This window comes from Gossypium hirsutum, chromosome A07, assembly GCF_007990345.1.
Source record: "Gossypium hirsutum isolate 1008001.06 chromosome A07, Gossypium_hirsutum_v2.1, whole genome shotgun sequence".
NCBI lineage: Eukaryota > Viridiplantae > Streptophyta > Magnoliopsida > Malvales > Malvaceae > Gossypium > Gossypium hirsutum.
In genome coordinates this window covers 53,685,649-53,709,098 of record NC_053430.1, presented here as the reverse complement: position 1 = coordinate 53,709,098, position 23,450 = coordinate 53,685,649, and positions in this window count along the sequence as shown.

Genomic DNA, 23,450 nt, shown 5'->3' with positions numbered 1-23,450 from the left:
TTGGGAATGAACGTCGAGACAGAACGAAATGCCGATATTGCGGTAAATGGCATTCGGGGAGTTGTAGATTCCCTAACCGCTCCTGTTACAAATGCGGATCAGTTGACCACTTCATTAAAGATTGCCCAAGGTTGTCGGAACAGAATGTAAATCAGAGTGGGAGACCGGGTGCTACCACTGCTCGGGGTAGACCATCTGGAAATGCGAGCAATACTGGTGGTGGTCAGAGAGGATCTAGAGATGATATAACCAGATCCGAAGCTCGTGCGCCTGCTAGAGCTTATGCTATACGTGCCCGCGAGGATGCTTCTTCGCCTGATGTTATTACCGGTACATTCACTCTCTTTGATACTAATGTAATTGCTTTGATTGACCCCGGTTCTACTCATTCTTACATATGTGAAACCTTAGCATCCAGTAAGACTTTACCTATTGAGTCTACTGAGTTCGTAATTCGGGTGTCAAATCCCTTGGGTCGTTACGTGCTTGTCGACAAAGTGTGTAAGAAATGTCCCCTGGAAATTCGAGGTTCCTGTTTTCCGGCGGACTTGATGCTTTTGCCGTTTGATGAATTTGATGTTATCCTTGGTTTGGATTGGTTGACCGCGCATGATGCGGTTGTGAATTGCAAGAGCAAGACTATTGATTTGAGGTGCGCAAATAACGAAGTAATCCGAATTGAGTCTGCGGACTTGGAGGGGATGCCAGTTGTAATATCAGCAATGTTAGCACAGAAATATGTAAGAAAAGGGTGCGAAGCATACCTTGCGTATGTACTTGATGACAAAGAATTAGAAAAGAAACCCGAATCTGTGCCGGTGGCTTGTGAATACCCGGATGTTTTTCCGGAAGAATTACCAGGTTTACCACCTGTTCGGGAGGTAGAGTTTGGTATTGAGCTTGTACCTGGGACTATGCCGATTTCGATAGCTCCGTATCGTATGGCACCAACCGAGTTAAAGGAGTTGAAAGCTCAGTTGCAAGAATTGACGGATAGAGGTTTCGCTCGACCAAGTTTCTCACCTTGGGGTGCACCAGTATTGTTCGTGAAAAAGAAGGACGGAACCATGAGGTTGTGCATTGACTATCGTCAGCTGAATAAAGTGACGATAAAGAACAAATATCCGTTGCCGCGCATCGATGATTTGTTCGACCAACTGAAGGGAGCCTCAGTGTTCTCAAAAATAGATTTGAGATCGGGCTATTATCAGTTGCGAATTCGAGATTCAGATATTCCCAAAACTGCCTTCAGAACGAGATATGGTCACTACGAATTCTTAGTGATGCCGTTTGGGCTCACTAATGCCCCTGCGGTATTTATGGATTTGATGAATCGGATCTTCAGACCGTATGTGGATCGGTTCGTAGTTGTGTTCATTGATGACATTTTGGTCTATTCAAGAGATGTGACCGAACATGCTGAGCATCTGAGGCTAGTGCTGCAAATTTTGCGGGATAAGCAGTTATATGCTAAGTTCAGTAAGTGTGAGTTCTGGTTAAGAGAGATTAGCTTCTTGGGTCATGTGGTATCCGCGTCAGGTATTCGTGTTGACCCGAACAAAATTTCAGCCATACTTGACTGGAAACCTCCGAGAAATATTACTGAAGTTCGGAGCTTTTTGGGGCTCGCCGGTTATTACCGACGATTTGTGAAAGGTTTCTCGATGATAGCCACACCAATGACGAAGCTACTTCAAAAGGATGTTAAGTTCGAGTGGACGGAGAAATGTCAGAAAAGTTTCGACCAACTGAAAACTCATTTGACTGAAGCTCCAATTTTGGTACAACCCGAATCAGGTAAAGAGTTTGTCATTTATAGTGACGCATCCCTACTTGGGTTGGGTTGCGTATTGATGCAAGAAGGTCGAGTCGTGGCCTATGCGTCGAGACAATTGAAGCCACACGAGAGGAATTATCCGACCCATGATCTCGAACTAGCTGCCATCGTGTTTGCTTTAAAAATATGGCGACATTATCTGTTTGGTGAGAAGTGCCATGTATTTTCGGATCACAAAAGTCTCAAATATTTGATGACTCAACGAGACTTGAATCTGCGACAAAGACGTTGGCTTGAGTTGTTGAAAGATTACGAGCTTGTCATTGATTACCACCCGGGAAAGGCTAACGTGGTTGCGGACGCCTTAAGCCGGAAGTCATTGTTTGCTTTACGAGCGATGAACGTGCATTTGTCTGTTCTACCAGACAATGTGTTAGTAGCTGAATTAAAAGCTAAACCATTATTGACTCATCAAATTCGTGAAGCTCAGAAAGTCGATGATGAATTGGTTGCAAAACGGGCTAAGTGTGTTCCAAACGAAGAATCGGAGTTTCAAATTGATGATGATGATTGTTTGAGGTTCAGAAATCGTTTGTGTGTTCCAAGGAATTCAGAACTCATTTCGATGATTCTGAACGAAGCCCATTGTAGCCGAATGTCAATTCACCCGGGGAGTACGAAAATGTACAACGATTTGAAACGTCAATTTTGGTGGCATGGTATGAAACGGGACATCTCCGACTTTGTTTCGAGATGTTTAATATGTCAACAAGTGAAAGCGGAACATCAAGTGCCTTCAGGATTACTCCAGCCGATCATGATACCCGAGTGGAAATGGGATCAAGTCACAATGGACTTTGTGTCCGGACTGCCCTTGTCAGCAAGTAAGAAGGATGCGATATGGGTTGTTGTTGATAGACTGACTAAGTCGGCTCATTTCATCCCCGTACGTACGGATTTTCATTGGATAAACTAGCTGAATTGTACGTTTATCAAATTGTGAGATTACACGGGGTACCTGTTTCTATCGTGTCGGATAGAGATCCGAGATTCACCTCACGATTTTGGAAGAAATTGCAAGAAGCTCTGGGTACCAAGCTGCATTTTAGCACTGCTTTTCACCCCCAAACCGATGGTCAATCCGAGCGGATAATTCAGATACTTGAGGATATGTTGAGATGTTGCATCCTCGAGTACAGTAGTGCATGGGAACGGTATTTACCTTTGATTGAATTCGCTTACAACAATAGTTTTCAATCAAGTATTAAGATGGCACCTTACGAGGCTTTGTACGGTCGTAAATGCCGTACACCATTGTTTTGGACCGAGCTCGGTGAAAGTAAAATTTTTGGAGTTGATTTGATTAAAGATGCTGAACAGAAAGTAAAGGTAATCCGTGAAAGTCTGAAGGTAGCCACGGATCGTCAGAAGTCGTACGCAGATTTGAAACGAAAAGACATCGAGTATCAGGTGGGAGACAAAGTGTTCCTTAAGGTTTCACCTTGGAAAAAGATACTCAGGTTCGGCCGTAAGGGCAAGTTGAGCCCAAGATTCATTGGGCCGTACGAAATCTCCGAACGAGTTGGTCCGGTTGCGTATAGATTGATTTTACCCCCTGAGCTTGAAAAGATTCATGACGTCTTTCATGTTTCGATGCTTCGACGCTATCGATCTGATCCATCGCACATAATTAGCCCATCAGAGGTTGAAATTCAAGTCGACATGAGCTATGAAGAAGAATCGATGCGTATCCTAGCTCGTGAAGTGAAGGAGTTGCGAAACAAAAGAGTTCCGCTAGTAAAGGTGCTATGGCTCAAACACGGGATCGAGGAAGCTACTTGGGAGACCGAGAGCTCGATGAAAGAACGATACCCAAACCTATTTACCGGTAAGATTTTTGGGGACTTAAATTTCTTAAGTGGGGGAGAGTTGTGACAGCCCAAAATTGACCCTAGTCGGGAAGTGGTTTCGGGACCGCTAAACCGAGTCACAATAATAATTAGATGTTATATCCTATGTTTATTTCATGTGAAAGTGCATGTGTGAAAATTTCATGCTTTGATTTTGCCAATTGTGAGTGAAATTTTGAAATGTGACTCATGTGAAAATTTTTGCAAATGCTATAGGCTAATTTGTAGTGGCCAAATAACTTATAGTATGAAATAGGTGGATTTGCATGTCAAATTTCCCACCTTAAAACAAGGTGGCCGGCCATGATGGGCATGATGAGCAATTGTGCAATTTTTTTTTATGGAAATTATGGCATAAGTATGGCACAAATAAAATATGTTAATTTGTGTCATAAAATGTTGGGATAAAACAAATAAAATAAGGGGCATGGGCATAAAATAATAAAAAGGAGTATGGTGAATACAAAAAAAAAATGTGTGTGTAGTTGTTTGTCCCCCCCATTGCCGTGAGCTAAAGAAAAGAAAGGAGAGAATTTTTGTTCATCCTTTTCTCATCTTCATACTTGCCGAAACTAGAAAGAAAAACAAAGAAACAAATTTCTCATCCTTTGGTTCATCCTTGGCCAATAATTTTAAGGAGGAAGGAAGAAGAAAGGTGAAGAGGTTCGGCCATGCATGTAGCTAGGCTAAGGTATGTTTGATGATGTTCCATGAGATGCATGCATGTTTTAGTTGTTAGCTTGAGTTCTACCTAGCCCATGGTCTAAATCTTGCTATGTGATGGAAATGACATTTGACCATGGATGCATCATTCTTGGTTGATGTTTGATGTGGTGGTGATGAGGCAAGAGGATGAGTTAAAATTCGGCCTAGGTGGAGGTTGTGTTAATGCCATTGCATGCTAAATATGAAGTTTGTTAATGATGCATGTGATGATGACTTGATGATTCTTGAACCTCCTTTTTAGCATTTTTGTGTGAGCACATATGTGCATTGGTTGCTAAATGGAGAAGAATCAGATAGCAAGTTGTGTGCTAAGGCCGAATGTAACTTTTACATGTTAATGAGCAATGCATGTGTTAAATCGATGGGAAGGGAGAGGATGCTTTACTAGTGTGTATATGTGTGTATTAAGTGTTGAAATCGACCCCAAAAATAGACATGCATATTCGGCCAAGGGGGAAAAATTAGCTAATATGTTGTGTTGATGCATGATTTCACATGTATGTGACTTTAATGTCTAATGTATAAATATGGGCTAAGTGCTTCGTGTTCATCTTTTTTTGATGCCTAAATGATGAAATGAATTTATTTGTTTAATTAAGCTCAAGAGCAAAGGGGAAATAAATCCGATAAAGGGAAGGAAAAAGTGGTCGAATAGTTAGCGGAATCGTTCGACAACACCCGAGGTAAGTTCTTGAGTAAGAGAGCTTAAATTACGATGTGATTAAATCATGTTTTAAGCAAATTAAAATCATGCTCTATGTGTGGCTATTGAGCCGAATGTGCAAGGATGGTATGTGCCTTGTGTTTGAGTTTTGCTAATGAAAAAGAAATACGAATGTGCCATGAATTATTGCTAGATGTGCATGATTAATTGAATGCTGTCCGGGCTAAGTCCCGAAGGCTTTGTGCTAAGTGACTATATCCGGACTAAGATCCGAAGGCATTTGTGCGAGTTATTAATTCCGGGTTAAGTCCCGAAGGCCTTTGTGCGAGATACTAATTCCGGGTTAAGTCCCGAAGGCATTCGTGCGAGTTTTAAAATTCGGGTTAAGTCCCGAAGGCATTGTATGAGTTACTATAACCGGGCTATGTCCCGAAGGCACTTGAACGAGGAGCTATATCCGGTTAAATTCCGAAGGTACGTGATTTTGGTAATGAATGAGCTTGCTGTAAAATTTCAGCTAATACTCGAAAAACATCCCAATATTGGGGTAAGTTACGTATGTGTTGAATTTAATCGAGCCCTTACAAATAAATATTCGCTCAGTTGATGAACGAGCTACCGGCCTTCGGCTAAGTTGGTCTTTTGTGTATGTACATAAGGGTTAACGTTGTGAAGTAAGTTTGATATCGGAAAGATTGTGTATTATGAAATATTCCGTTTAGCTAAATGTGTGCTATGCTTTCGTTATGCTGGAATTTCTTGCTCAAAACTTACTAAGCATAAATTGCTTACTTCGTTCCATTGCTCCTCTGTTTTATAGATTTTTGGTTCTCCATCTATCGGACTCGGGATCTTGAAGTCGAAGTCGCCCACACTATCAAAGGCTCTTTTGGGTACTCTTTTGGTTGAATTTTGATATGGCATGTATAGGACGACCCATTGTTGTTTTTCGAGTACTTTATGTGATGTGTAAGTTTTGGATAGCCATGCGAAAATGGCTTATATGTGTTTGAGTATAATGTTATAATCATTTGGTGTGGATATGCTTGACAAGGATTGGCCACGGGGATGGTTAATCACTTTCATAAATTGTGCTATGTATGCAAAAAGGGCTAGTTGAACCATAAAATAGGTAAAGCCTACCTTAAAGGTAGATGCTGACAGCATCAGTGACGTAGATTTGGAAAATCACTAAAAATAGTAGGAATGGAATTAAATAGTGAATAAATATAAACAAACCTTGAAGAATCTACTTTCATAGGAAAGTAACGAAACAATCATATGGACAGTATGTTAAGAGATATTCAGGTTCTCGTGAGACAGGGCCAGAATGGGTTCTGGATTCCTTGTTCCGACTTTGGAAATTGATTATATATTAACCAGAGATAATTAGGAGTCATACCATATATGTATAGATTCCTCTCTGAGTCTAGTTTCTATAGAAATAAACGGCATCAGTATTGGAGCCCTGTACAAGGAGATATCCAAGTCGTAATGCGCAAAGGTCAGGGTAGTCGATTCCTGTAACATGGGAGACTTTAACTAATAAACTGTACTAATTGGCCCGATCAAAAATTCTAGAAAAAAATATGTAGATGGGCATATGAGTCTAGTTTCAGGGAAAAATCACGAAACTGATTTTCGAGTTGTGAAGCTCAAGATATGATTTTTAAAGGGACTAGTACACAGATTGGGCAGTGTCTGGAAATTTTTCAAAGTTTGTTAACACCTCGTGTTCGACTCCGGTGTCGGACTCGGGTTCGGGGTGTTACAAGAAGATACGATTTTAAAACCCCATTTTCGTAAATTGATTTTGTAAATATTAAATAAAAATATTCATGAAGTTATTATATAAATATATTGAAGTTTAATCAAGTAATTTAGCTGAAAAAGTAGTTAATTAAAGTTCAGAGTCTAAATTGTAAAAGTTCAATTACTATTAAGTTTTAATTAACCAAAGGCTTGATGACCTAAATAGCAATTAACCCAAGGTCCAAAATGGTAATTAACTATCGCCAAATGTGTGAATGCTTGGACTAGAAATAATGCAACAAAATATAAAATTAAAACAACGATGCCCACAAGTATACGGGTCAAATTGTAATATAGTAATTGTACAACGAGTACAAGAAGTACTCTGAGTATAGTAACTTATAGAGAATGGATTAAATCTAAAATTATTTCTACAATAATAGTTCTAAACATTAATCTCCAAAAGTCATATTGCGATAAATAAGAGTATTAAAATTAAAATTAATAAATAAAATAAAATAAATAGAAATAAATAAATCAATAAAGAAAAATTGAAGATTAACTCGCTTCAATGATTGTATTTAAAAACAGAGCTCGAGTTTGTTTTAGTGAATTAGTTATTAAGTAACCAGTATTACCTTTCGGAACTAGTATTACCTTTTGGCCTCTACTAATTAATTAATCGACCAATACACACTTATATTTTGACCTCACTTTCTTGACCGGGATAAATTACTCGACAAACTTATCTTTCGACCTCGTTTAACCTAGATTACTTCATAAGGTCATCAATCCTAGGGTTTAAACATACATAATTTATGCCAACTAATTCTATGGCGAAACCCTCATTCTTCCGCTAACTACTCCCACATACTTATTAATCTTCCTAAAAGACTTAGCCACTCATCGATTCAATTACCATATTCCTTAGTAATAATTTAATCATGCAAAATAAAATGAAAGAAGGATAGAAATTTTTTAGTTTGATAAGTTGAATGCACTTGGTTTTGCAAAATCATTTAACAACTAGCGAGATATTGATGTTGACAAGTAATAAGTGAGAAAAATAAAAAAAAATACTTAAAAACAAAGTCTTGGACTCAAATCAAATCCAAGTTGAAGAATAAGAAAATAAATTGTTTTGAAAGAAAATAAAAAGCTAATTAAAATTAAATCTATTAACTAAAACCCTAATTTGGCCTCCAAGGCTTGCCTCCATTAAGCTTGACATAAGGCTTCTAGTTATAGGCAAAGTTAGCTTTTCAATTAGGTCAAATAAAATCCATAATCACGCTAAATATTGATTATGCAGATAAAAACACCCTTAATTAATTTTTTCCCTCTGTTAGCCTTGTGTCGCGACACACAACTTTGAGAATTAAATCTGGAGCTCGTCTTGCTATGTTGTGATCTCGGAAGCTTGTTTTGCAACTTTAAGTAGTTCCTGATGCGTTTGGGCCTAAAAATAGGTGTCCTACACACTCAATTAAATTGTTAAAACTTCCTCAGGGTCGGTATTGGCCCAAATGGTCAACTAACTCAAAATTATGCGTAAAAATGCGTATTTTGCAATAGTTTAAATCTAAGTTATAAAAACTGAAAATGAAATAATTAAACATGAAATGGCTTAAAAACAAACTTGTTAAGTGCCAAAAAGTCCCTAAACTGCCATTACAATTTGTGGAAGGTTAAATACCTCCACACTTAAGTCGTTGCTTGTCCTTAAGAAAACAAGATAATAATAAAAGAAAATGAAATGAAAAGCAAAATAAAACAAAAGTACTTGAGCATATATTGTACATAAGATTGGATTGGAGCACTGATAATAGGGAGATTTGTTAAACAAGTAATTCTAGCTAGATGTCTAAACGACTTATGATTTTCACAATCAAACATGCTACTTCAGTATGTTATAAGGCAATCAGGTCAAAGAAACTTAAACATACGACTCCATCAAAATGGGCACACATGTAACAGCCCGATTTTGGGCCTAGTCGAAACAGTGGTTTTGGGACCACAAATCTGACATAAAAAAATTATTTTTATTATATTTTTATGGTAAAAAATTTTACAGAATGATTTCATGAAAATTTTGATGTTTGGACACTCAATTTAGTTAAAAGGACTAAATTGTAAAAAGTGCAAAACTTGAGTTCTGGAAGCTAGAGGTGTCTAATTTCTATGAAATTTTAAATTGGAGGTCCCTAAATGGTAATTAGACCATTTGTTAATTTTTTGGACAAAAATGGACATGAAATAGAATATTTTTAAGTTAGGGGCATTTTGGTCATTTAGTAATTAAAATAAATTAAAAAAAATTAAAATTCAATTTTTGTACATCTTCAACACCATTGCCGAATTTCACAAGGTGAAACCATGGCTAGGGTTTTTCAAGCTTCCAAGCTCGATTATCAAGAAAAACGAGATTTAAGCTTAGAACGAGGGAAAAATAAGTATTTGATGGTTAGGTCCTTTTCACTATTTTTGGCATCGAGGTAAGTTTGTATGTGAATAATGCAATGCTATATTTATGTTTTAAATTGCTTTAATATTATATGATTTATATGATTGATATTATAAGCAAGTTTGATAATGCCAAGATAACAAAGAAGTCCCTGTTGAACCTTAGAAGTAGATAGGATACAAATGTCATGACATTAGGGTTATGTGTGATTTTGTGTAAGACCATATCTAGGATATGGCATCGATATGTGATTTCGTGTAAGACCATATCTGGGATATGGCATCGATATGTGATTTCGTGTAAGACCATGTCTGGGACATGGCATCGATACGAGACATCGTGTAAGACCATAGCTGGGCTATTGACATCAATATGTGATCCCATGTAAAACCATATCTGGGATATGGGATTGGCATCTTACTATGTGTATGAGGTTTCCCGGGTATCCTTTAGTATTCCAAGTGGTTCAACGGGTAATTCAAAAATTATGTCAAAGAAGTGAAAAGATATGACTGTGTTACGAGTTTGTACATGTATGTACATAAAGTTTATAAGAATTGGCTTCATGATATTATGAGTTGATGATCACTATGAAAGTGACCTTAAGTTAATCTTGTGAATAATTATTTATGTTGATAATGTGTAAATTCATGGTAAATTCATTTGAGAATCATGTGTTAGGCTTTTGAGCCATATCAAATTGAGAGATAAGATGTTTAGTTCACTTGATTTGTGATTCATTCGATATGTGTAAAGAAATGAAAGATTTGCATAATTTTCTATTAAAATGGTTATGAAAGTACGTGAATTTAAGAGTTTAAATCATTGAAAGATGTTAAGCTTTGGGCTTGAAAATATGAATACGCATAATTAATGTGCATGTTACTATGAGGCTTGAAATGATTTGTTAATGATTATTATGGTATGTTATATTGGAGAGGTTATTACGATCTTTTGGAAAATGTTAAGATGTATTAAATTATGCTTATAAATTGAATGGGGTAAGCATTATGATTGAGTAAGTTATGCCTATGAAGATTTAATAACGTTTATGTTGTGTTATGTTATGTTTTTCGTATGACAAATTTATGACTATTGTTTCTTATTATTTGCATACGAACTTAATAAGCTTTGTAGCTTACTCCCCTTCCTTTCCCATATCTTATAGGGTTGTATGCTAGCTCGAGTTGGAGATTGCCGGAGATGCTATAACACTATCAAGTTATCATGTTGGGTAAATGAACGCAAACCCTTGAGTCTATGCAATATATAGGGACTTAGTCATTTTGTGTATGTGTCACTATGATATGGCCAATTGTATTGGCTTGTAATGATTAAGGATTTGATTTGGTATGTAGCCACATAAATTGGCTTATATTGGCTAATGAGTTGCAAGCATATTAATTACTCATACGCCTATGCCAATGTCATTGTGTGATGTGGTTTATAATGGTATGTTAATGAAATTAGACTAGATGATACTTGTGGGAAGTTGTTATGTTGAAGGTGATTGGGTATGTGTGGACTTGATAAAGTATGATGTTATGAGCAAGTATATGAAGGTAAGGAAGTGATATGTTTAAGTCTTTATTCTTGATGTATAGGTTAAATTGGCCAATGAATGGCATGTAAATATTCGATAATGACTAGTTATTGGAATGGATCGTTATGGATATGCTTTGGTGTTTTGTATGTCTAAATGAAAGTTAATACAAAGAAATCATAAAAGAGTAAAATTAGTATTAAAACAGTTTTGGACAGCAGTAGTAGTATAACTTTGAAAAATCACCAAAAATTGTGGAAATAAAATTAAAGGTTGAATAAAATATGATATTAAAGCCTATTGAGTATAGTTTTACATAAAAGAAATGGTGTAAACAAAAGAATTTCATTTTATGATATATTTGAATTTTTGTAAGACGAGGTCAAAATGATTTTGGGTTCCCCTGTTTTGAATTTGGAAAATCATTAAAAATTGTATAAAAATACTTGGGGGTTCAAATTTATATGTTTAAATTCTTAATGAGTTTTTTTTCATGATAAATAAATGGTGACATCATTCGAATCCTATAGTAAGAGATAATTAATTTTTCGTGAAGAATGGTCGAAACTGTCAAACAACAGAACATGGATGAATTTGAAGAATTAACTGTACTTATTGGCTACACCATAAATTTTTAAAATTTTATGGAAGGAAGATATTTGAGTCTAGTTTTGGAAAAATCAAGCGAATCTTAGTTTATAATTCTGTAGCTCAAGATGTAAATAATTTACTGACTATGACTCAAGTGGACAGTTTTGTTATGAACAGTAAATAATTGTTTTGATATGTTTAAGCCTTGATTATGGTTGTGTTGGTAGCTTAATTGTGCCATGTTAAGTGCCATTGAAAGTGTGTATGTGAGTGTGCAAATGAGGGTGGCAAATACCAAGCCATTTTCTTGGCCACACGGGTAGAGACACGGCCGTGTGTCTCAGCCGTGTGAGGGACACGACCTCGGGACACGGGCGTGTGACTTGCCGTGTGACCCCAAATTGTGCATGATGTCATAAACAAAGAGTTACACAGGATGAGGACACGAGCATATGTGACCACACAGCCTACCCGCAAGGGCGTGTCCAAAGCCACACGGGCGTGTGACCCCTGTATTGATGAAAATTTTTTTGAGTTTTCTAAAGTTTTCGGTTTATTCTCGAACCACTTCCAATTCATGTTTTGGGCCTCGTGGGCCGTATAAGGGACGATATGCATGTGTATGAATGGTTTTAAATTGAATGAAATTTTATGGCTCAATTTTGTATGATTGGTTGTGTTTAAGTCTGGTAATGCCTCGTACCCTGTCCCGGCGTCAGACTCGGGTAAGAGGTGTTACAACAAAATTGTAATGCCCTAAAAATCTGAATATTTATTTTTGTCTGCTGTTATGCATAAATACATGTCTGCTTCAGTGGTTGAATGTCTTGAGTGTATTGGTGAAGTCCTGGGTTCAAACTTTGGCTTGTGCTAAATTTTGTTTTTGCTTGAGTAAACCCTGTCTCTAGTCAGTAGGGTTCTTAAATAACTATGGTTAGGATGTGTCATAAAAAGCTTGTTGGTTCAGGGTATAGTGGCGTGTTACTCCTGCTAGGAAACCTAAGTTAGAGTTTTATTTCACGCAAAGGGTGCTCTTTTTGCTGCTGGGCCGTGTAAGGGATTGAATGATAGTGGGATACTAATGCTCATGGGCGGTTGAGAGTGTTGGGGGAAGTGGGGAGTGTGTAGCCCAATTCTAGGAGTGCTGTGTGGAGAAAAGTTAGGAGTTTTGAAGGAATATGGATAGTGTTTAGTTAGAGAGATTTGAAGAGTCAAGTGAGGAGTGTGTTGGTACCGTATAGGGGCTCTAGGGCACAAGGGAATTCGAATGGAGTGTAGTGGGTTTCCTTTCTTCATTTCATTTGTTACCAAGTATTTTTCTCTTTTTTCTTCGTTGCATTTTTGGTTGGGTTGGCCGACTTTTGTTTGGTGTATTTCAGGTACTTTTGTTTTTGGCACTTGTTGCGCAACTTTGAGCTCCCTTTTGGTCAATTGGTTAGCCAACTTCTTTTGCTACACTTTTTTCCTAACTCTCTCGCAATTGCATTTTTTTGTTAGGTCGATTCCTGCCTATTCTTCCTTTTTTGAGCTTTAGTCGATTTTTTCACCTTTTCCTCTTATCACTTTTGGTTTTAGATTCTCTTCTTCTCTTCTCTCCTAATCAGTTATTGTTCCCTAGGTCGAATATCTTACCTTCTTTTTCCCTTACGACTTTTTCTTCTTCTTTTCTATCTAGTGGCTAAGCCGGATACTTCTTCTTCTTCTTTAGAGATTTTGAGCTATTATTTTTGACCAGTGTGGGTAAGTGGTAATTCTTATCCTATTTCAGTCATGTTAATAGTTTCATCTGGTATCTTCATGTATTGCTATTTCCTAATAAAGGTGCAACGTTTTCGTTTTGCCTCAGTTATTTTGTGTATTTGGCTCTTGTGTGGGTAGGGCGATTACTCCTCTAAACCATTCTTAGTTCTACGTGGTGGTATGTTTTTGATATTGTGGTTATAACTATTTTGCAGTTATGGTGGAAAGTAATAGTATTGGGGTGTAATGCAGATTTTGCCAAGGATTTGGAAGTCGAGTGTGATCACTAGTTTAAGGGGTAGTAAACCGTACTTGCTTAACAAGGTAGGTAACATGTGCCCTATTGGGGATTAAGTACTTATAAGAGGGTGTTTAACCCTAATAATTTAAGGAATGACATTTGAGCGTGATTGAATCTAGGTTGGTGTTTGTGGGGATTGCGCTCTTTTCGCAAACAGGTGTGTAATCGCACTGCTATTACTATAGATCGGTAAAAGCCGGAAATATACGACTGTTGACACTACAAAAGCTTGCGCTCGCTCGTGTGTTGAGCCAAATGCACAAAACATAGGGGTTCGGTCATAGAGGCCACTACGAGTGATTTCATGGGCTTCGATCAATTTTGGCTACGTTGGGCCGAAATGGGCCTTGTGGGCCCCATGGGCTTGTAGGCCTCGCACGGGTAAAACCACACAGACGTGTGGAGATTATTGGGCCAGGCTATATAGTTCGTACGGTCAAGACCACTATTTAGGCTTATTAGGCTATACAAGCGTGTGGGCCCTCATTGGCAGTGTTATGGGCTTTGGGTCCAATTTCACTGTTTGATCATTAATGTTGCATGGGTCTCCTGAGACGACTGTAGACCTACTGTTGGGTCGGTAAGTACACTTAGACCCCTTACTGATAAAATATTGATATACCCCTATATGATGTATGACTGTTTGAGCATGCCATTTTTACTGTATATACATTTATATTATGTTGCATTGCATGGGGTGAGGTATATGATATTGGAGGAAGTGTACTGAAAGGCTATAAGCCTATTACTGGTAGTCCTGCTGCAAATACTGTTTTAGTGCCGTAATCAGTGCTATATTTTGGAGTGTAGGGATGGGTGGGTTGATTTTATCCCCACATGAAGTGTAGGGTTGGACGGAGTGGAGTGTAGAGGATAGATGGGTAGGATTATCTGATTGCATTTCTATTATTGTTATTGATACTGCTACTGAATAGGGCTAAGGTCCTAACTGAGATTGAACTGGTACTAAAATGGGCTTAGGCCTAGATTGTATCTGCTTACTGAACAATTGTTTGTTAATAAAGGATTACACACTGTGTTTTCATAAACTCACTTTCTGCTTTCCTGTGCAGGTATTCCTTAGGCGGGTCGATGCTGCGAGGGTCTCGATGGGGGGCCGCACGACTGCTTTTGTTACCATTTTAAATTTTTTATTCTTTAAGCTTTTTTATTTGGGTTTTAGTTATGTAATAAGGCCCCTTAAAGTTTCTCTTGGTTTGGGAATTTGTTTACTTTAAATCATATCTGCTAGCAATAGGCCGCGGTTTTATTAAAATGAATACATGTTTTCAAAACACTACGCTATCGCAACCAATTTAAACAAACTTTTTTTTAAAAGTACAATTACAAACTAATATGAGTAACACTTTGCTATATCAACTTGGGCTTTAACAACTATCGAAGAATGATAAGTTTGCATAAGAATCACGATGAGGTTTTTTATTGAACTGATTTTTTAACGGAACTATGTTTTTTCGAAACTCACTTCAATGTGACTTGTCAGATTCGGCCATAACGTCTTGGCCGGGTTTGAGGTTTTACATTTAGTGGTATCAGAGTCAAGTTGCAAAACTCGACTTTGGATTTGGGTTTTCTTAGAACTTAAAACACCGAAAAAATACTATTTCAAATGATTTAAAGTGTTTTACTAAATGTGTGGTCTACTGAGTCTCCCGCACTGATCCTATAAGTTCTCTGAAACTACTATTTGATTTAATTAAAATACTGAGATTACCGTAGGTATAGACGATAATGAGACTTTTGTTAGGGTAACTAAAATTGTAGTCAAGACTGCAATGTAGGAAAACAAAACTCTGAATTACTGATAATATTTTCTATAACATAACCTGTAATAAACACTGGAACTGTAAACTAAGAAATATGATTTATAATTCAGATAATACACAAATTTATATGAGCACTAGAGGTACTTGTGGAAGGGTACAAGAGGCCGCGACGGAGGCCGTGGAGGTGCTCAGGCTGGGTCGTCGGCATCAAGTCATATGCCTAACAATGAAGCTAGAAAGGCACCGGCTTCACCTATGATTGAGACTAGTCACAAGATCGTGCAGTTGGGGATGACGCATTGTCTCAAGCTATGTTGCGGATTTTGGAAAGGGTTGTTAGGCCTAATACTGGTACTATGGGCAATGAGTCAGTGACAGAATGACTCAGGTCTGATGGGGCTGAGATCTTTAGGGGTATCGTAGAAGTTTCCCCTAATTTGGCTGAATATTGGATTGAGGCCACAGAAAGGGTCACGGATGACCTCGAGTACACCCAAGAGTAAAAATTAAAAAGTGCAGTGTCATTGCTACGAGATGAAGCCTATTAGTGGTAGCTTACAGTGAAAGAGGGTACTCAGCCCGACTGATTGACTTGGGAATTTTTCAAGACTGCATTCCAAGTAAAGTATGTGGGCACTATTTTTGTGGATGCCCAGAGGAGACAGCTTATGAATTTGACTTAAGGGGATAAATTAGTAGCTGAGTATGAGTCTGAGTTTTTGCGACTTAGCTGCTATGCGCGTAGGATGGTGGCAATTGAATATAAGCACTGTGTTCATTTTGAGGACGGCCTCAGGAATGATTTGCAAGTTCTGATAGCTCCACAGAGGGAGCGAGATTTTGTTGTGTTATTATAAAAGGCAAAGATCTCCGAGGATGTGAAGTGTGCTGAGTGCTAGAATCGTGAGTCGGACAGAGGTAGGAACAAGAGGGTTTAAGAGCCCTCACATTCAAGTTTGAGGCCTAAGATAAAGGTCAGAGATGATGGGCAGTCAGAGTTGGGCCCCCTGTTGCTGTTTTTGGGTTGCAGTCTTGTGCTATTTATGGGAAACGCCATCAGGGTGAGTGCTGAAATGAATAGGGGCATGTTTGAGGTACGCATCTGTGACAGCCCTAAAGTGACCTTAGTCGGAAAGCGGTTTCGGGACCGCTAAACCGAGTCACCAAATTACATGAATATGATAATTATTGTCTAAAATATGTGAATACGAATGTGTGAAAGTTTTAAGCTTCGATTTAGTTAATTGCATGTGAATTTAGTTAATAGGACTTATGTGAGAAAATTTAGAAATGTGCTAGGCAAATGTAAGTGGCCTATTAATGCATGTTATAAAGGTGATGGGTTTGCATGTCAAACCCAAAATTTGACTAGTGGCCGGCCATGCTATGGGATAAAAGGTATTATAAACCTTTTATGTTAGTGTTTTATGTTAGGAAAAATAAAATAAGGAGCATAGGCAATAAAATAATAATGGTTAGTAGGATGATGAAAAAAAAAGGTTCTCATTTGTTTCTTCTTGATCTAAAAATCAAAGGAAGGAGGGGAAGAAAAGGTTGAAGAGGTTCGACCATACTTGTATCTAGATTAAGGTATGTTTGATGATGTTGCATGAGATGCATGCAAGTTTTAGTTGTTAGCTTGAGTTCTACCTAGCCCATGGTTTAAATCTTTGCTATTGTGATGGAGATGATATTTGGCCATGGGTGTTGTCTTCTTGGTTGGTGTTTTATGTTGGTGATGATCCATGAAGATGAGTTAAGTTTCGGCTAAGGTGGATTTGTGTTGATGTCATTTGCATGCTAAATGTGAAGCTTTGTAATGATACATGTGATGGTGGATTGATACCTCTTGGATTTTCTTTTTAGCATTTTTTTTGAGTTAGACATTAGGTTCTTTGTTTAACCCATGACCAAAATTGAAATGGTATGGTGTCTTGATGCATTCGGCCATAGTAGGAAATATGGTTGTTGTTCATGTTATTTGCATGAGAAATGGTAGTAAGGTGAAGTGCAAATATTAGTATTTGATTACTAGTGTACATATGTGTATTAGCCGAGTTTTGAACTTGAAACAAAATGGTATGTAGTTAATACAAGTAACCATATTTGTAGGAAGTATTAAGCATATAATTGGCCTCAACATAGACATGCATATTCGGCCACATGAGATAGATTGGTGTTGCATGTATTCGGTTAGGGGCAAGCATATTGATGCTTTTATCTTGACTTAGATAATCGGCTCAAGGAGAATTTGTTAAAGTGCTTAGTTAATTGATATTAGGTTAATGATGTGTGTATTCGGTCATGAAGGTGCACATGAGGAAATGTTAGGTTAATTGTATTAAATTGCTCAATGTGATTAAAAATGCGTATGACCACTTTGTTTTTGAGCTAAAGGTGGCCATATGACCTATCAACTCCTTGTCATATTCTGCCATAAGCTAGCATAATGAGACTTTAATAAGTTAAATTTTCTTGAATTAGCTCAAGAGTTTAGAGGACAAAGGTTGGACAAGGGAAAGGAAAAAGTGATCGAATAGCCGCCGAAATCGTTCGACAACATCCGAAGTAAGTTTTCGAGTAATGAAACTTAGTTTACGATTTGATTAAGTCATGACGTATAATCATAACAAAAATACGATGATATAATGATTCTACTTGAATTATATGTTGAGTTATTAGTCTATACGTATGATGGGTCGTCGTATGTGCATAGAGATCATGTCATAAAGCAAGTCAAAATCGTGCTCTTTGTATGTGGCTATTGAGCCGAAATTAGTAAGTGTGATAAGTGTCTTGTGTTTGAGCTTTGGTAATGAAAATGAAATATGGATGTGTCATGATTATTGATATATGTGCATGGTTATTCGAATGATATCCGGGCTAAGTCCCGAAGGCTTTTATGCTAGTGACTATATCCGGACTAAGATCCGAAGGCATTTGTGCGAGTTGCTATATCCGGGCTAAGACCCGAAGGCATTTGTGCTAGCGATTATATCCGGGCTAAGTCCCGAAGGCATTTATGCTAATGACCATATCCGGGCTAAGACCCGAAGGCCTTGTGCGAGTGGTTATATCCGGCTAAATCCCAAAGATACTTGGGTTTGGGAATGAGCGATCTTGCTGTAATAATTTCAATTAATACGCTCGTAAAATCCCAATGATGAGGTATGTTTCGTATGTGCATTAGATAATTGATTCCTTCTAAATAGTATTTGCTCAATCGACTAACAAGCTTCCGGCTTTTAGACAAGTTGATTCCTTACGTATGAATATAAGGGTTGGAAATGTGAAGTAGGTATGATTGTGAGAATATGTGCATATGAAATTATTCGTTTAGCCGTATGAATGCTATACTTCAGTTGTGCGTGATTTCATTGCTCAAAACTTACTAAGCATTAAATGCTTACTTCGTTTCTTTAATTCTCTGTTTTATAGATTTTGGTTCGTCAGCTATCGGACTCGGGATTGTCGAAGTCGAAGTCGTCCACACTATCAAAGCCCTTTTGGTACTCTTTTAGTTGAACTCTGCTAATGGCATGTATAGGACTACCCTCTTTGTTGTTGGTCATGTGCCCTTTGGTTTTGTATAAATTTGGATAGCCATGCGAAAATGGCTTATATATACTTTGAGCATAGCATTATAATCATTTTGTATGTTGTTCATTGAGAGGTATGGAAATGTTTGGTAACGATTAGCCATTGGAATGGTTAATCATGATCATTTTGGGGCTTTGTATGACAAATTCTAGTTGATTCATGGAAAACCATGAAATAGGTAAAGTTCACCAAAAAAAAAACAGATGCTGACAGCAGCAGTGGTGTGGATTTGAAAATTCACTATAAATTAACCAGAGAGAATTAGAGGTCATGCCATATATGTATAGATTCATTTTTGAGTCTAGTTTCGTTAGAAACAAACGGCATAAGTAATGAAGCCCTGTACAGGAAGATATATAAGTCGTAATGCATGAAGGTCAGAGCAGTCGAACCCTGAAATAGGGGAGACTTTAACGAATAAACTGTACTAATTGGCTCGACCAAAAAATCTAGAAAAAAATTTGTAGAAGGATGTGTGAGTCTAGTGTCAGGTAAAATTTATGAAACTGGTTTTCGAGTTTTGGAACTCAAGATATGGTTTTTAAGGTGACAGTGACGCAGTTAGCCAGCTTGTCTGGAAATTTTTAAAATGGACTGTGAAAATCAATGAATTAAGTCTGTTAGCACCTCGTGTTCGACTCCGGCAACGGTATCGGGTACGGGGTGTTACAATTTTATTGGTATCAGAGCTACGGTTTAGTCGATTCTAGGTCTACCGTAATACGTTTGGGTCTAGCTATACATGCCATTATGTGATTATTTGATAGTGTGGTGATTTCTGACAATTGAAAATGTGTTTATTTATAGTAATGGATCCTGATCCCAACCGAGCGGTAACTGATGATCTTGAGGGTGTAGAGCCTGCTCCCGCACAAGGGACAGCGCCGGCGGACTCTCAACCTATTGCTAGTAATCCGAATGATGAGGCTAGACAAGCTTTTTATAGCGTGATGAATGATTGGTTCAACCAATACATTCGAACTAATACGGCTGTTCCACAACCTCCATTCCCGACTAATACCACCCCCGCACCTACAATACCTCCGGTAACTGACCAAATAAGGTCAAATAAGCCCCCAATTGACAGAATCCGAAAACACGGGGCTACTGAATTTAAAGCTACAGACAGCGATGATGCCGAGCAAGCTGAATTTTGGTTGGACAACACTATTCGGGTACTCGATGAGCTATCTTGCACACCCAATGAGTGCCTAAAGTGTACTATCTCCTTACTACGTGATTCTGCCTACTATTGGTGGAATACGTTGACTTCTGTTGTGCCCAAAGAGCAAGTAACTTGGGAGTTTTTCCAAATCAAGTTTCGAAAAAAGTATATCAGTCAGAGATTCATGGATCAAAAACGGAAGGAATTTCTTGAACTTAAACAAGGTTCCATGTCGGTTACCGACTATGAGCGAAAATTTGTGAGGCTTAGCCGGTACGCACGAGAATGCATTTCCTCAGAAGCTGTGATGTGTAAACGTTTCGAAGATGGATTGAATGATGATATAAAGCTGTATGTTGGCATTTTAGAAATCCGAGAATTTGTGGTACTTGTCGAGCGAGCTTGCAAAGCCGAGGAGCTCAGTAAGGAGAAAAGGAAAGCTGATATGGGAGCAAAGGAGTTTCATAAGAGATCTTCGGGAAAGCCCTTTCAACAGTCATCGAAGAAATTTAGAGATGATTTAGGCCAATCAAGAGATACTTTGGGCTTTTCTAGACGAGATCGTGATCGACCCCCTGTGAGTGCACGAGTCACTTCGGTCGCCAGTGTTGGAAATGATCGTCGCGACAGAACGGAGTGTCAGTATTGTGGTAAATGGCATTCGGGGAGTTGTAGATTCCATGACCGCTCCTGTTACAAGTGCGGATCAACTGACCACTTTATTAAAGATTGCCCGAGATTGTCTGAACAGAACGTAAATCAGAGTGGGAAACCTGGTGCTACTACTGCTCGGGGTAGACCATCTAGGAATACGGGCAATGCTAGTGGCGATCAGAGAGGATCTAGAGATGCTACAACCAGATCTGAGGCTTGTGCTCCTGCTAGAGCTTATGCTATTCGTGCACGCGAGGATGCTTCTTCGCCAGATGTTATTACCGGTACTTTTACTCTCTTTGATACTAATGTGATTGCTTTGATTGACCCTGGTTCTACTCATTCTTATATATGTGAAACTTAGCATCCAATAAGACCCTACCTGTTGAGTCTACTGAGTTTGTAATTCGGGTGTCAAATCCTTTGGGTCGTTACGTGCTTGTCGACAAAGTGTGTGAGAAATGTCCCCTAGTAATCCGAGGTTTCTGTTTTCCGGCCGATTTGATGCTTTTATCGTTTGACGAATTTGATGTTATCCTCGGTATGGATTGGTTGACAGTACATGATGCAATTGTAAATTGCAAAAGAAAAACCACCGATTTAAGGTGTGTAAATAACGAGATAATCCGAGTTGAGTCTACTGACTTGAATAGGTTGCCAGCTGTAATATCATTGATGTTGGCTCAGAAATATGTAAGAAAGGGGTGTGAAGCATACCTTGCGTATGTACTTGATGACAAAGAGTTAGAAAAGAAGCCTGAATCTGTGCCAGTGGTTTGTGAATACCTGGATGTTTTTCCCGAAGAATTACCGGGTTTACCACCTGTTCGGGAGGTAGAGTTTGGTATCAAGCTTGTACCTGGGACTACACCGATTTCGATACCTTCGTATCGTATGGCACCAACCGAGTTAAAAGAGTTGAAAGCTCAGTTGCAATAGTTGTCGGATAGTGGTTTCGCTCGACCAAGTTTCTCACCTTGGGGTGCACCAGTATTGTTTGTGAAAAAGAAGGACGGAACCATGAGGTTGTGCATCGACTATCGTCAGCTGAATAAGGTGACAATAAAGAATAAATATCCGATACCGCGCATTGACGATTTGTTTGATCAACTAAAGGGAGCCTCGGTGTTTTCAAAGATAGACTTGAGATCGAGTTATTATCAGTTGCGAATTCGAGATTCGGATATACCCAAAACTGCTTTCAGAATGAGATACGGTCACTACGAATTCTTAGTGATGCCGTTTGGGCTCACTAATACCCCCACGGTATTTATGGATTTGATGAATCGGATCTTCAGACCGTATTTAGATCGATTTGTAGTTGTGTTTATCGATGATATTTTGGTCTATTCGAGAAATGAAACCGATCATGCTGAAGACCTGGGATTAGTGTTGCAAACTTTATAGGATAAGCAATTATATGCTAAGTTCAGTAAGTGTGAGTTCTGGTTAAGAGAGGTTAGCTTCTTGGGTCATGTGGTGTCTGCATCGGGTATTTGAGTTGATCCGAACAAAATTTCAGCTATACTTAACTGGAAGCCTCCGAGAAATATTACTGAGGTTCGGAGCTTTTTGGGACTTGCCGGTTACTACCGACAGTTTGTAAAAGGTTTCTCGATGATAGCCACACCAATGAGGAAACTACTTCAGAAAGATGTTAAGTTTGAATAGACAGAAAAGTGTCAGAAAAGTTTCGATCAATTGAAAACTCATTTGACGGAAGCTCCAGTACTAGTGCAGCCCGAATCAGGCAAGGAGTTCGTCATTTACAGTGATGCATCCTTACTTGGGTTGGGTTGTGTATTGATGCAAGAAGGTCGAGTTGTAGCTTATGCGTCGAGGCAACTGAAGCCACATGAGAAAAATTATCCAACCCATGATCTCGAACTAGCTGCCATCGTATTCGCTTTGAAAATATGGCAACATTACTTATTTGGTGAGAAGTGCCATGTATATTCGGATCACAAAAGTCTCAAATATTTGATGATTCAAAGAGACTTGAATCTGCGACAAAGGCGTTGGCTTGAGTTGTTGAAAGATTATGAGCTTGTCATTGATTATCACCCGAGAAAGGCTAATGTGGTTGCGGACGCCTTAAGCCGAAAATCACTGTTTGCTTTACGAGCGATGAATGTACACTTGTCTGTTCTACCCGACAATGTGTTAGTAGCTGAATTAAAGGCCAAACCATTGTTGATTCATCAAATTCGTGAAGCTTAGAATGTCGATGATAAATTGGTTGCAAAACGGGCTGAATGTGTTTCGAATATGGAATCAGAGTTTCAAATTGATGATGACAATTGTTTGAGGTTCAGAAATCGTTTGTGTGTTCCAAGAAGTTTAGAACTTATTTCGATGATTCTGAACGAAGCTCATTGTAGCCGAATGTCAATTCACCCGGGGAGTACGAAAATGTACAACGATCTGAGATGTCAGTTTTGGTGGCATGGTATGAAACGAGACATTTCCGATTTTGTTTCGAAGTGCTTAGTATGTCAGCAAGTGAAGGCAGAACATCAAGTGCCTACGGGTTTACTTCAGCCGATCATGATACCTGAATGGAAATGGGATCGAGTCACGATGGATTTTGTATCTGGGTTGCCAGTGTCGGCAAGTAAGAAAGATGCGGTTTGGGTTGTTGTTGATAGACTGACTAAGTCGGCTCACTTTATCCCCGTACGTACGGATTTTTCATTGGATAAACTAGCTGAATTGTATGTTTCTCAGATTGTGAGATTACACGGGGTACCTATTTCTATTGTGTGGATAGAGATCC